At 42.1% G+C, this 12,596-nt stretch overlaps 1 protein-coding gene across 3 annotated transcripts in view; it reads left to right on the forward strand.

Annotated features, from left to right (window-relative positions):
* Positions 1-12,596, forward strand: part of trio (trio Rho guanine nucleotide exchange factor) — a 441,213-nt gene that overhangs the window by 64,365 nt on the left and 364,252 nt on the right. The window lies entirely within an intron of this gene.

Below are 12,596 nucleotides of genomic sequence, written 5' to 3' on the forward strand. Positions count from 1 at the left end.
AACTTTCAATTTAACGATGAGGTGACGCCTTTGAGCCGATGAAATACGGGCTCCGCACGGATTATGTCGTTGACAACTTTGCGAACATCTGGAGGAAGCGGCCGGCTTGTAGGTTTTGCACCTCCAAGCATTTTTTTCGCGTGGGCCACTCCGTAGGCACCGCGGCTCGAAGCCATGTTACGGCAGGTCAAGAATCTCGGGTCGATTCCAAGCAACAGCGTTGTCAGATTGTGCCACTTTACTGGTTAACCATGAGGCCGAAGGGAGAAGTGACATGAATTCAAAGCTTGAACGAATTAACGTATTTTAATTGACGTATATTTGTTGAAACGGGTGGTCTGAAGGAAAATAATTGACTTAGTACGGACTTACGGAGTGGCTCTTGGGTTACCATCAGATACCCGGCTCATTCCATTTTTCCATCGCAATCGCCCGCTTCCACCAATAGGTGGAAAATTGTGTAACATACAACTGTGTTACACACGACTGTGTTACACACGACTGTGTTACACACGACTGTGTTACACACGACTGTGTTACACACGTCTGTGTTACACACGACTGTGCACACCTGTGTTGCACACACTGTGTTGCACACAACTGTGTTGCACACAACTGTGTTACACACTACTGTGTTACACACAACGGTGTTACACACAGCTGTGTTACACAAAGTTGTGTAAATTATGAAAGATATTTCCAGGGGCTGGGTATGCAATACGTACTGAAAAACACCAAAAATGAAAATCCAGTAGCCTTTCATTTAATTTAGAAAATATTTTTCAATATTTTTCGCATTTTCCTGAAATTTCAAGATTTTATTTTTCATGAAAAATTGCAACCCTGCCAATAGGATCGCTCCGTTTCCTTTTTGTTACCTTTGTCTATAGCTCTGTCTTTCAACTTCAATAATCAGCACACGGCTCAGAAAACCTCTCCAACGAACCATGACAAGAAATGAAAATTCGAGGAATCAGAGAATTATGAGCAGGATTATTATCGGTGGATTGGCGGTCGATTTGAATTTTTTCAAAAGCGTAAAATGATACATTTTCCTCTGCATGATCAATTCGCTTTCTGTCCGTTTCGAAACGTGAGGAGTGAGCAGAAACTGGAGTGCCCTGTTTCAATCATCCATTTATCGGCGTAACGTAACGTGTCCTGTTTTTGGTATCACCGTTTTTCATGTTTTTTGATTTGTTGTCGCCCCCTCCCCTCCTCCCTCCAACCAATCAGGTGTCGGTTTCGATTTGAGTCAACTTGGTACGTGCGGTTGCCAGACACAATTCTCGCTCTCCTTTCGCTGTTCGGTCGATAGCGAGCGAAATTTCTGGGTTTTTTTTTTTTTTTTTTTTTTTTTTATGAAAACAGAGGGAGTAGATTAGTTTTTAGATTAGTTTCTAAACGTAAAATAGGGATCTGAATAATGCGCTTTATACTTTTACTCTGACTAATTTTTCACCTTAAAATCACCGGGAATTTAATTTAAGTATGGAAATTAATTCATGAGATGCACCTCGCTCCAGTTTCTTTTAGATTATTTTAAATTTATCCTAGAGTTATATTGAGAGAACTGCAAAATAGAGAATCCTAATACCGTTGTAAGACCTCAGGATTTTCACAGGATTTAATCAGGAAAAAAGTCAGGGACAAAATCAACAGACTTTTTATAGCGGAAATGTGGTAGTTTTTATCAATGAGCTGCAGCTTTTTCATCGTATAGATTTCTCCTAATCCTTTGAGTTGCTCTAATTTTTCAAAAAACAAAAATCACCATTAAGAAACTGAAAATTTCAGTTTTAAAATTATCAGAAGAAATTCTTCACCTTTTCGTGCATTTTGGTACATCACTGACGTCTCGGTCAAAAACGCTACGTCATAATTTTTGTTCTGGTCAGAAAAGACATGAGGAAGTAAGGAAATTCTCTCTTAAATTCTCAGGGCGTTTCCAAAATCTCCTGAATTAGGCACACTGTCAACGAGCGAAAAAATCTAAGTGTGCACATTTTACGTCACCCAAGTTCACTTTATTTGAAATTTGTTCGATCAGATTTATCTTGGAATTAGATCATCTGCGGTCTATGGTAGCAATCCTATGTCGGTTCATCGAATCCTGAAATCATTCAGTTCAGGGACTGTAAGACTTACCGAGGTCACTGCTACTTACCAATTACGTACCTTTCATGTCACCTCCACTTGACTTCAATATTTTTCAAGCAGATGATACATTTATTGTAAAATTTGAAATCTCTGTCCCATATCGTCGTCTCCCGTACGAAGGAACGTTACCCCATTCCAAGGCTGCCGAATTGACTAAAAAATTACTGTATTTTACAAAAATGCCTCTTTGCAATTTTTATCCAAAATTTTGCTGGTTCTTGCATGAAATCCGAGGAAAAATCAGGGAAAATTTCAGTTAGAAATATCCAAGTTTCTCCTGTTTAATATGCAATTTGAGAGGGGAAATGTATCAACATTGAAATATAGTTACGTTCTTTCGTGAGCAGGGTGTCTAAAAGTCTGGAATTTCCGGAAAGTCCGGAAATAGTACTGATTTTTTAAGGGCGGTCCGGAAACACTGGAAAAGTGCGGAAATTCCGCAAGGAGGTCCGGAAATTTTTTTCATTTTGTGACATTTTTGTCGCAATTTGAGCAAAAATTTGAAATTTTTCGAATCTCGTCAATTGGAGGCACTGAAAAAGTACTGAATTTTTCTGTTGAGGAGGTACTGAATTCCTTGGGAATGTACTGAAAAAGTACTGATTTCAGGTCAGTCTGTTTTCGTAGACACCCTGGCTGAGAGAAACGACGATATAAGCAATCCCATTTGGGTTCTCCAAATCCTGGATGCATCAAAAACAGGAGTTGCCGGGAATAATGTGGTTACTTATCTCCGCCCTTGGAGGACAAGCAGCCCTTCCCAGGCGCATTATCAGATGCAAGGGTTGCATTTTCGCCGGCGACACGGCGACAAAACCTCACCCCTAAGAGCTTTATATCACTAAAGGACGTCAGGCAAGTGACGTGCCAATAAAGCGCAGCTATCAATCTAATGAGCAGCCATGCAGCCGCTCGCAAGTTCCCAACTCTATCAGCCTCGCAGACTCCTGCCGCTTTCAGTTCCGCAACTTTTCCCGAGAAACCGCTTGAATATCGCTCTTCCCTTCCTCTGTTGGAATCGCTGATTGCTTCGTAGACTGTTGGAAATCTAAATCTCGGTATGGAATCCGGAGCAGTGGTGTGGCGTGCTTTGCGATGTATCGATTGATCTGTCCTTTAAACCTATGGGCAATGATCGATAGACTAGGTGTTCGCAACGACCACTCTTTTACAGTGAAAGCTCGCCAAGTCGAATTGTGTAGGGACCGACAAAAAGTTCGACATAAGCGGCAATTCGTCTTAACCGATTTTCAACTTAACTTATGGGCTTGTCTAGGGACCGAAAAAAAAATTCGACTTTATCGTAGTTCGACTTAGTGAGCTTTTACTGTAATCGATTCCTTGCCGTAGCTTTAAATGGGTTGATATCATGTGAAAGATCTCGTCTCACATGTTGCGATTGACCGATTAGCCGTGTATGCAGCCCTCAGAATTTCCAAAAGCAAGTAACCACACAACTTCCGCGGTTTGTGAGTTTTAAACTCACAAGTGAAAGATCTCGACCACATGATGCGCTCGACTAATTAGCCGTGTATGTAACCCTTAGAATCTCCAAAAGCAAGTAACCACACAACTTCCGCGCTTTGTGAGTTTTAAACTCACAAGTGAAAGATCTCGTCTCACATGATGCGCTCGACTGATTAGCTGTGTATGCAGCCCTTAGAATTTCCAAAAGCACTTAACCGCAAAACTTCTGCGCTTTGTGAGGTTTAAACTCACAAGTGAAGGATCTCGAGTCGCTTGATGCGTTTGACCGATTAGCCGTCCATGCAGCCCTTAGAATCTCCAAAAGCACGTAACCACACAACTTCCGCGCTTTGTGAGTTTTAAACTCACAAGTGAAGGATCTCGAATCGCATCATCCGTTCGACTAGTTATCCATGTATGCAGCCCTAAGAATCTCCAAAAGCACCTTACCGCAAAACTTCTGCGCTTTGTGAGGTTTAAACCCACAAGTTAAGGATCTCGAGTCGCATGATGCGTTTGACCGATTAGCCGTCCATGCAGCCCTTAGAATCTCCAAAAGCAAGTAACCACACAACTTCCGCGCTTTGTGAGTTTTAAACTCACAAGTGAAAGATCTCGTCTCACATGATGCGCTCGACTGATTAGCCGTGTATGCAGCCCTTAGAATTTCCAAAAGCACTTAACCGCAAAACTTCTGCGCTTTGTGAGGTTTAAACCCACAAGTTAAGGATCTCGAGTCGCATGATGCGTTTCACCGATTAGCCGTCCATGCAGCCCTAAGAATCTCCAAAAGCACGTAACCACACAACTTCCGCGCTTTGTGAGTTGTAGACTCACATGTAGATTACCAACAAAAAAAAAAATAAAAACCTTATTTCAAAAGAGAGAGAAATCCAAAAAACTCCTCAATCAAAACATAAGGATATAGAAAAACATTTTATCATATCATTCACGCTTTGCTACTGACCCAGAATGCATTTCACCCCGGAGTTTAGATACCCTCTATAGGACGTATTTCTGTCAAACGGAACTAAGCGCCAATTGGAGTTCCTTTTGAGGAATTTAGAATGCCGGATAGCGCGTTCTGTCAAACGGAACTAAGCGCCATGGAAAAACATTGCGAGTATAGGACGGAGTGAGCCCGACGCCCGGTTCCGCCGCCAATCCAAGTCCGTTTGACAGAAATACGTCCATTAGCCGTCAAATTCAGCGTGATATTCCAGCATGAAACAGTGGCCCTTCACAACGGGGAAATTTTCGGACCGCTGTAACTGTTACGGCCTCAAACTCGAAAGCTTTTACGGGGCTTTCGATTTAATTTTACAGTAAACCACTAGCATTACAGGCCTGTCCGCTAAATTCCTAACCTGCGTGCAACTCGATCGAATCGCGAATTCCCCGCTCCGGCTTTTGTAAAAATCCGCCCGGCTTCAGCGGCCAATCGGAAGCGCGACCCAGCAACAACGCGGCGCGGCGGCCGCGTGAGAAATGGAAACTATTCCGCGGCTCGGAGTTTCGAACTCTTGATTAATGTTCACAACGGCAGAAACAGCAGCAGATTGAGAGATTAAAGCTGGATTAATTAGGGAGGAGCCGGAGCACAGTGGACCGAGCCAATCGGAGAGCTCGGACATAATGGGGATGTTGCATGTGTGAGGGATTTGCGATTTGACTGTTGATTCTTGTGTAAAAGTTGGCAAAAAACACGATGGTGCCACTGGTTTGCTCTGAAGTCAACTCCCAAGCTCAAAAAAAGCTCTCAAGTTGAGGCCAAAACGGAGGGGATATCCCACGATATCCTGAGAGTCCACCTCTACATCAAAACAAACTCTCCATGTGAAGATAGGGAGCAAATACATTAGCAGTGATGCCGTGTTTTCAGTTTTAGAGTACCCAAATAAAGTGGCAGCCCTGTCAATGTATTTGCTCCCTATCTTTGCATGGAGAGTTTGTCTTGATGTAGAGGTGGACTCTCAGGATAGCGTGGGATATTCCCTCCATTTTGGCCTCAACTTGAGAGCTTTTTTTGAGCTTGGGAGTTGATTTCAGAGGAAACCAGTGGTACCATCGTGTTTCTCGCGAACTTTTACAGAAGAATCAACAGTCAAATCGCAAATCCCCCACACATGCAACATCTCCATTTGGACACTTAAAACGGCCAGGGTGTCTACAAGTTCGGAATTTCTGGAAAGTCCGAAAATATAGTACCGATTTTTTAAAGAGGTCCGGAAGTACTAAGAAAGTGCGGAAATTTCGCAAAAAGTCCGGAATTTTTTTCATTTTTTGGTCATTCTTGTCTCAATTTGAGCGAGATATTCAAATTTTTCAAGTTTTTTCCAATGGAGGTACTGAAAAAGTACTGAATTTTTCTATTGAGTAGGTACTAAATTTTTTGGGAATGTTCTGAAAAAGTACCGTGAAAGTACTGATTTTTTGCCCGCCTGTTTTAGTAGACACCCTGAACGCTTATAACTCCAATTATACAGAATTGTCTAGGTTCTGAAAGTGGTCCCACTGGTTTCCTCGTAAAATTTCCTTCTCTTGGTACCCCTGGAAAGTTAAAATGTGACGAAATAAACATTTTTGCAGTTTTAGTAAAAAAGTTCATGTTCGACCTCTCTAATTGACTCGATCCACTGTGCGGCCGCGGCCGGAGCGCATCTGGGAAAAAGATCCCCGACACCCGGCACCCGGCACCGCAGGGCCTATTTGTTTATCCCCCCCCCCCGCGTTGCCCTCCCCATTACGCCCCCCGCGGGATGGGGGGGGGGGGCTGCGGTTTTGTGCTGAGCCCGCGGGCAACCGACACGGCCTCGGCGCGGCGTCCAGGGGGTCAGGAGGTCACTGGCTGACGTTGTGACACATCGTACGTGCGTGGTGCGTGCACCTGCCAACCCCCTCCCCCCGTCCCCGGTGAATTTGTCGGGGTGAAATATGAGGAGAGTGTCGGCGAGTTCCAGTTCCTGTCGTGTGTTTCCTGGATGATTGCAGGGTTGCTAGCGACCGGGGAAAGGGATGATGAAGGGAGCTTTTGCTGATCGGAAAATGAATCGTTCGGTTCGAAAGTGAACCAACACTGAAGCTCCTCAGGTTTACCATAGTTAGGGAATACCGGGAATTCTAAAAATTCAGGGAAAATCTGGAAATGTCAGGGAAAACCTGGAAATGTTAGGGAAAAATTGTCAAGTCACCTTTATATCCTTTCTAGATTGAGTTTGACGTTTCAAACCACAAATATTGCCTGAAAACTATTTCTAATTGTGTATTTTTAATTATCTGGCATAATATATTCGATTGTCAGGGAATTTCACGAAAATGTGTCAGGGAAATCAGGGCAAACGTCAGGGAATTTCATTTTTTACTTTCTCGCTCCCCTCGCGGATAGAGGAAGTATTGTCATTTTCCAAGAAAAAAAGAAAAAAAATGTTGACTTTTTTATTCTGTGGCGACCCTGACGATTACATCCTACCGTCGAGAGGCTATCCCTAAATGGACCACATTTTTCAATTAGAAACCACGATTTCTTGCTAATTTTTTAACAACATATGAGCCATTGGTTTCCCCATGCAAGACGGTGCTTTCGTGGATGGAGATAATGGTTTCTTATCGCAAATGTAATCCAAATTTTGCAACGCGTTTTTTCGGCATTTTTGACTCCCCCCACCCCTTTGTGACGCTTTTGAGACGTAGATCCCTATCCTTCAACACGTTAAAGCAAAATGGCGTAACGCTCTCGTTGTCCATTGGACAATTAAACAGAATATGATCCAGACTCTCCGAGGCGTATACATGTTACATAACGTGCAGTCTTCGATAGTAACCTTGATTACGTAGGTAGACTGGTCGTTGTTGATTTTTAAGTATTATAAAATTGGACGCATTCATGCTAAAAGGAACTATGTCATACGCAAACCCTATGCACATAGTTCCTTTTAGCATAATTACGTCCAATTTGTATTCATAGTCGGCTAAAAGCAGTCCGGGGCGGAAAGGGAAAGAAAATACACTTTTTCTAGGAGTTAGGCACAGGAATACTGTCATGCTGAGGAAAAACACCGTATGTGCATTCGAAAGTTGCCGAATTTCCTCAGATAAACGATGCAATCGACAGGCATGTTGAGCATAGTTTTCCCTGAAATTTTGAGATATTTTAGATTTACGTGTGTACCAAATTGCCTGAAAAATTTGAAGAAAACTATCCAACAGTTTTCTTGAAAATGCGTATTTTATCGAAGGAAATTTGGCAACTCTTGATGGTTTATACGGCGTTCTTCCTTAGCACGGCACCAGGGCAGAATACCTCCAGCCCAGCCTCGCATAGCGCGCAGAAAAAAGGTCCTATGCAAGTAATCATGAAAAGATCCAATTTCCCTGCTCCAACACCATTGCTTCACATCTATTTTACTCTTGAATATGATATCATAGCGTTGATTATAAATTGTAAGGAGCAATCAGAGCTTCGTTCTGAGCGGCGCATTTTTCGACCAGTATATCATCAGCCGAACAAGATCCCATGAAGTACAGCTTAATAAGTCACGTTTATGAGCAGCATTGCCGGGTTTCAGAGGATTTAAATTAAATTTATCGCAAAGCACAAGACAGCGAAAACCGACCCTACTGCTTACAAAAATGATCCGTCTAGTAGATTCGTCCCAAAGTGTCGCTGTTCTAAAGGATATAAGTTTTAAGTATAAAGCGAGTTGTAAGTATATTGTAACCGATGTATAATTAAAGTATAAAGTATAAGTATAAAGTAGTCAAATCAAGCATTTTGCTGAGCGTATTAGCAGAGGTCACATTTCAAATATTTCCGATGCCTTATTCTGTCGAGAAGATATCGATTTCCCTACAAGTTAAACATTAGAATTCATCAAACTTTGAACCTCTCTTAAAACTTTGCGATAAGTATGTGCGTCGAAAATTTAAATCATTATCAAAATTCTAAATACTTTGTATTCTTTGAAGCACAATGAAATTATCAAAGCTCTAGAAATCATTAAATCGGCCCCTGAATGATCTGAAATATTCCCAAACATTCTTATTTGCAGATCAAAGCATTCTTTGCCGAATATCAGCCGAAGATTCTCAATTTCCTGAGCCTCAAAAAGAAATGTAGCTATTTGCCCGTAGGCATTTGCAGACACGTGAATCACGGGGAAAAAAGTGTCGGGGTTTATCCCTTAAATTGTGGTACTTCCCCAATTTGTTAGATGATATGGACATTTCAAATTCATTGTGATAGTACCGTAACTCGATTTTGGGTAGTACCGCAGCATTTGGGTAGTAACCTAATTAATCGGGGCACTACCCTGACCAATTGGAAATGTCCAAGTTGGGAACGAACCCTTACCTCTTTCTCCCCGTGCACTGAAAAAAAAAAATCTCGGTGTATTTACTAAGAAAAGGGTAAAATTACCAAGAATTCAGGGTTCTATTTGATCCCAGGTTTTTCTTGGTTAAATTACCATTCATGGAATTGGTAATTGTACTTAGAAATTCCGGTAAAATTATTGAACTTTCTCGGTAATTTTACTGGACCTTGGTAAAAACGCCAATATTTTTTATCGACTGTGGTAGAATTACCGAGATGAAATGGCAAAGTTACCGGGAATTGATTACCAATAAACGTGGTACTCTTACCTGAAAAAAACAGTAACAATACCGGTTTTTAGGTAAGCTTACCAGCCCGTCTCGGTGAAATTACCAATAATTGGTAAAAAAAACTGAGATGGTAAAGGTACCAACGGACCGTGGTAAAATCGCCGAGAATTTTTTTTCAGTGTGAATTCTTCAAACAAATTTGGCAACGCCTCCCCGTTAGTCAGCAAAACTTACCATGCCTCATCCGTGTGCGTTACTCACCTCTCATCGCTCCTCTGACGTAAGGGCGTATCTGACTTTCCACGTTAAGCCCAGTTCTACTTATGAATCAATGCTTTCTGGGGCTCTTGCGGAAATCGAGATACGCGCTTTTGTCGTAGTAGCGACGCTGTGTGCCGCTTTGCCGCGCTGGAACTCCTGTTAAGTCCACGTGATGCTGGGAAGTCGCCCTTTCGCAAACGCCCGCCTTTGTTCTATGAATCCAAGTTTCAGCTCATATCAGGAATGAAGCGGGAATTTCTAGGCGCTCCTTAGAACTACCTTGCTTTGAAAACTTTCCTGTGTCTACTGAGCCTCCTCGAGGGCCCTTTCGAAATAATTCCGAGAAGTTTTCTGGAGTGTCTCGACTGGAGCCTCTAATTTCAAAAACTTGCGTCTGAAGATTTTGAAGATATATTTCTTGAAATCGTCAGGATTGTTACTTTTTTAATCGATATATAGTAGCCTCGAGGATATTTGGACCGCGTTTAGCAGAAAAGAATCCAAGCCGCACTCGCTATTGCCAATTTAACTGAGCACTCAATTTTATACAAGAGAACGTTTGTGCGGATTCCTTTGAAAGTTTTAAGGAACTTGCTTCGCACTATGCAGAAAACTCACCGAAATTTAGGCATAAATCCGCACAACCGTTTTCATGTGAAAGTTTATCGAGTCCCTCAAAGTTCAACGTTTCATCTCTGGAGAGCTTTACCTTTTAACAGAACAAATCTCGAGGTGATATCCTCAATCCAAGGCGGATAAAGAATGGTGGTCGCATTTCGATTTTGGCTGCCATCTTGAAGATGTGTGACGTGCAGAGGGTACGGGCTTTTACCGCGCGATTTGAAATGTACCCGAAGTGTACCCGATGCGATGCCGCGGCGCGAGGCTCATACAACTTCCAAACGGAATTATGAGTTTTCCTTCCTAATGAAACGCTTTCAGATCGTAGTCTGAGTTAATTTTTACTGAGAATTTGCAAGGAAGTTACAATCATTCTAATGTTTAATATTTCTGGCTGAAATTTGTGTTTAAAGAAATGTACCCGATGGGCTCGTTCCTTCACGCACATGTGCAACTTTCTGACGAAACTGGACCTATCATTTTGGACTTAGTATATTTCGGATTTTTGAGAGCTGTAATGCGGTAGTTTTTCCTTAGAAATTTGGAAATAACGTCCAATCATTCTTCTTTTTGATGCTTCCAGGAGAAATTTGTACTTTCGGAAATTTGGGAGACAAGTGTGAAAATTGGAAAAACGGAGAGGGGGTCGGGGATTTCTGAAAAACAAAGGGAGGACTCCCCCCAGACAAGGGGGTTCGGGGGATCCCCCGAAAAATTATATTGATAATCAGGTACCCATGGAGAAAATAAGAAATATTAAAAAAAAAAAAAAAACCTCTCACGGTTTTTAAATTATTTACTGATAAAGATAGCAAAATAAAATACACCGCAGTAATTTCACTTTAAATTCGGGCTATCAACGCCAGAAATACTTACAATGATAAGTGACTATACAATACCTTGTAGCGTTAGAGTGCAGCGTAAACCTCAAACCCCCTAACTCCGCAGTTGGGTTTGTTTACAATCGTGACGTCAAGAGGGTACGAGATGCGACCACCATTCTTTATCCGCCTTGTCCTCAATCAGAACGCATTTTAGATGAGTATTGGACGTTTTGAACCACTGGCGAGTGTTGACGCTGTTGCGGTCGTGATTATGCAACGGTTTGCATTTTTTGAAGGACCATTTGAAACTAATTACCCATTTCAGCGTAAAAATCCAGCCTTCAAACTGTAATTTGGACCGCGTTTAGCAGATAGGGACCAAGCCGCATCAGATGTTTCCTATATTTGGGCAATTAATTTTTTTACAAGAGAACGCTCGTGCGGACTTTGAAAATTTTAAGGACTTGGCTTCGTACTATACAGAAAATTCACTGGATTTTGCACAAACCTCCGCCGGGGTGTCTGCAAGTCCGGACTTTCCGGCAAGTCCGGAAATAGTACTGATTTTTCAAGGGCGGTCCGGAAGTACTGAAAAAGTGCGGAAATTCCGCAAAAAGGTCCGGCATTTTTTTTGGAATTTTTTGTCATTTTTGTCGCAATTTCAAATTTTTGAAATTTTGCTAATTTCGTCAAATGGAGGTACTGAAAAAGTACGGAATTTTTCTGTTCGGGGAGGTACTGAATTTCTCGAGAATGTACTGAAAAAGCACTGTAAAAGAACTTATTTTTGACCAGCCTGTGTTAGTAGACACCCTGCCCTTACAACCGTATTTGTGTTGAAAATCAAATTGCCCATTCAAATTTGGCAGTAAATTATGAGGCTTGGTTCCTTTCTTCCTAACGCGGTCCAATTTCAAGACATTATTATAATACCAAATCTTCATATTTAAAGCCAACGGTTGAATAATTGATAGATTAAGCACAGAAGAAATACCAGTCGAAGGAAATTGAACGTTGATAGACGGTCTAATTTACGCCCCAAAGCTTCTCACTTTTCATTGACGTCATAAATTCTTCCAATGGAGGCGTCTTAGCGGAAGACGTGAGGTAGGTGGTAGGCCGTTTCAACCTTTATCCCACTTGGGAATGCAAATGAGTTTCCCGCCAGAGAGAGCGAAACGAACAGTTTCATCGGGCCCTCTTCAGAGCTGCTTATTTGACCTAGTACCCTATTAAGCCCAACCGTATTCATATTCAAATGCGGGGGAGTGATTTTAATTGATCGGGAATACGTACGTCCGCCCTCGTTGTGATAACGACCCCAGGGTTTGACTCCGCGAGATTTCAGCAGAGAATCGCATTGCATACCTTTTCACGGAAATCTCCGTTCCAATTCCCAGAGCAGTTTATAAAAGGCTTGGATTCATATTCGTTCCTAAAATAGTTCCTCTCTTGAGGAGGTCCCTGTGGTTTACATTATGATTGGCGATTCAGGGGGTTAAGGCCTAACCTTAACTTAACTTAACTACTACTACCCCCTTAACTTAAGGGGTGATTATTAGAGCAGATACTCCAGAGTTCGCCGTCTCCCGGACGGAGGAACGTAACACCATTCCGAGGTTGCAGGATTGATCAAACAATGGAGAATTTTCACACAAACAT

Source organism: Bemisia tabaci, chromosome 10, assembly GCF_918797505.1.
Source record: "Bemisia tabaci chromosome 10, PGI_BMITA_v3".
In the NCBI taxonomy this organism is placed as follows: Eukaryota; Metazoa; Arthropoda; class Insecta; order Hemiptera; family Aleyrodidae; genus Bemisia; species Bemisia tabaci.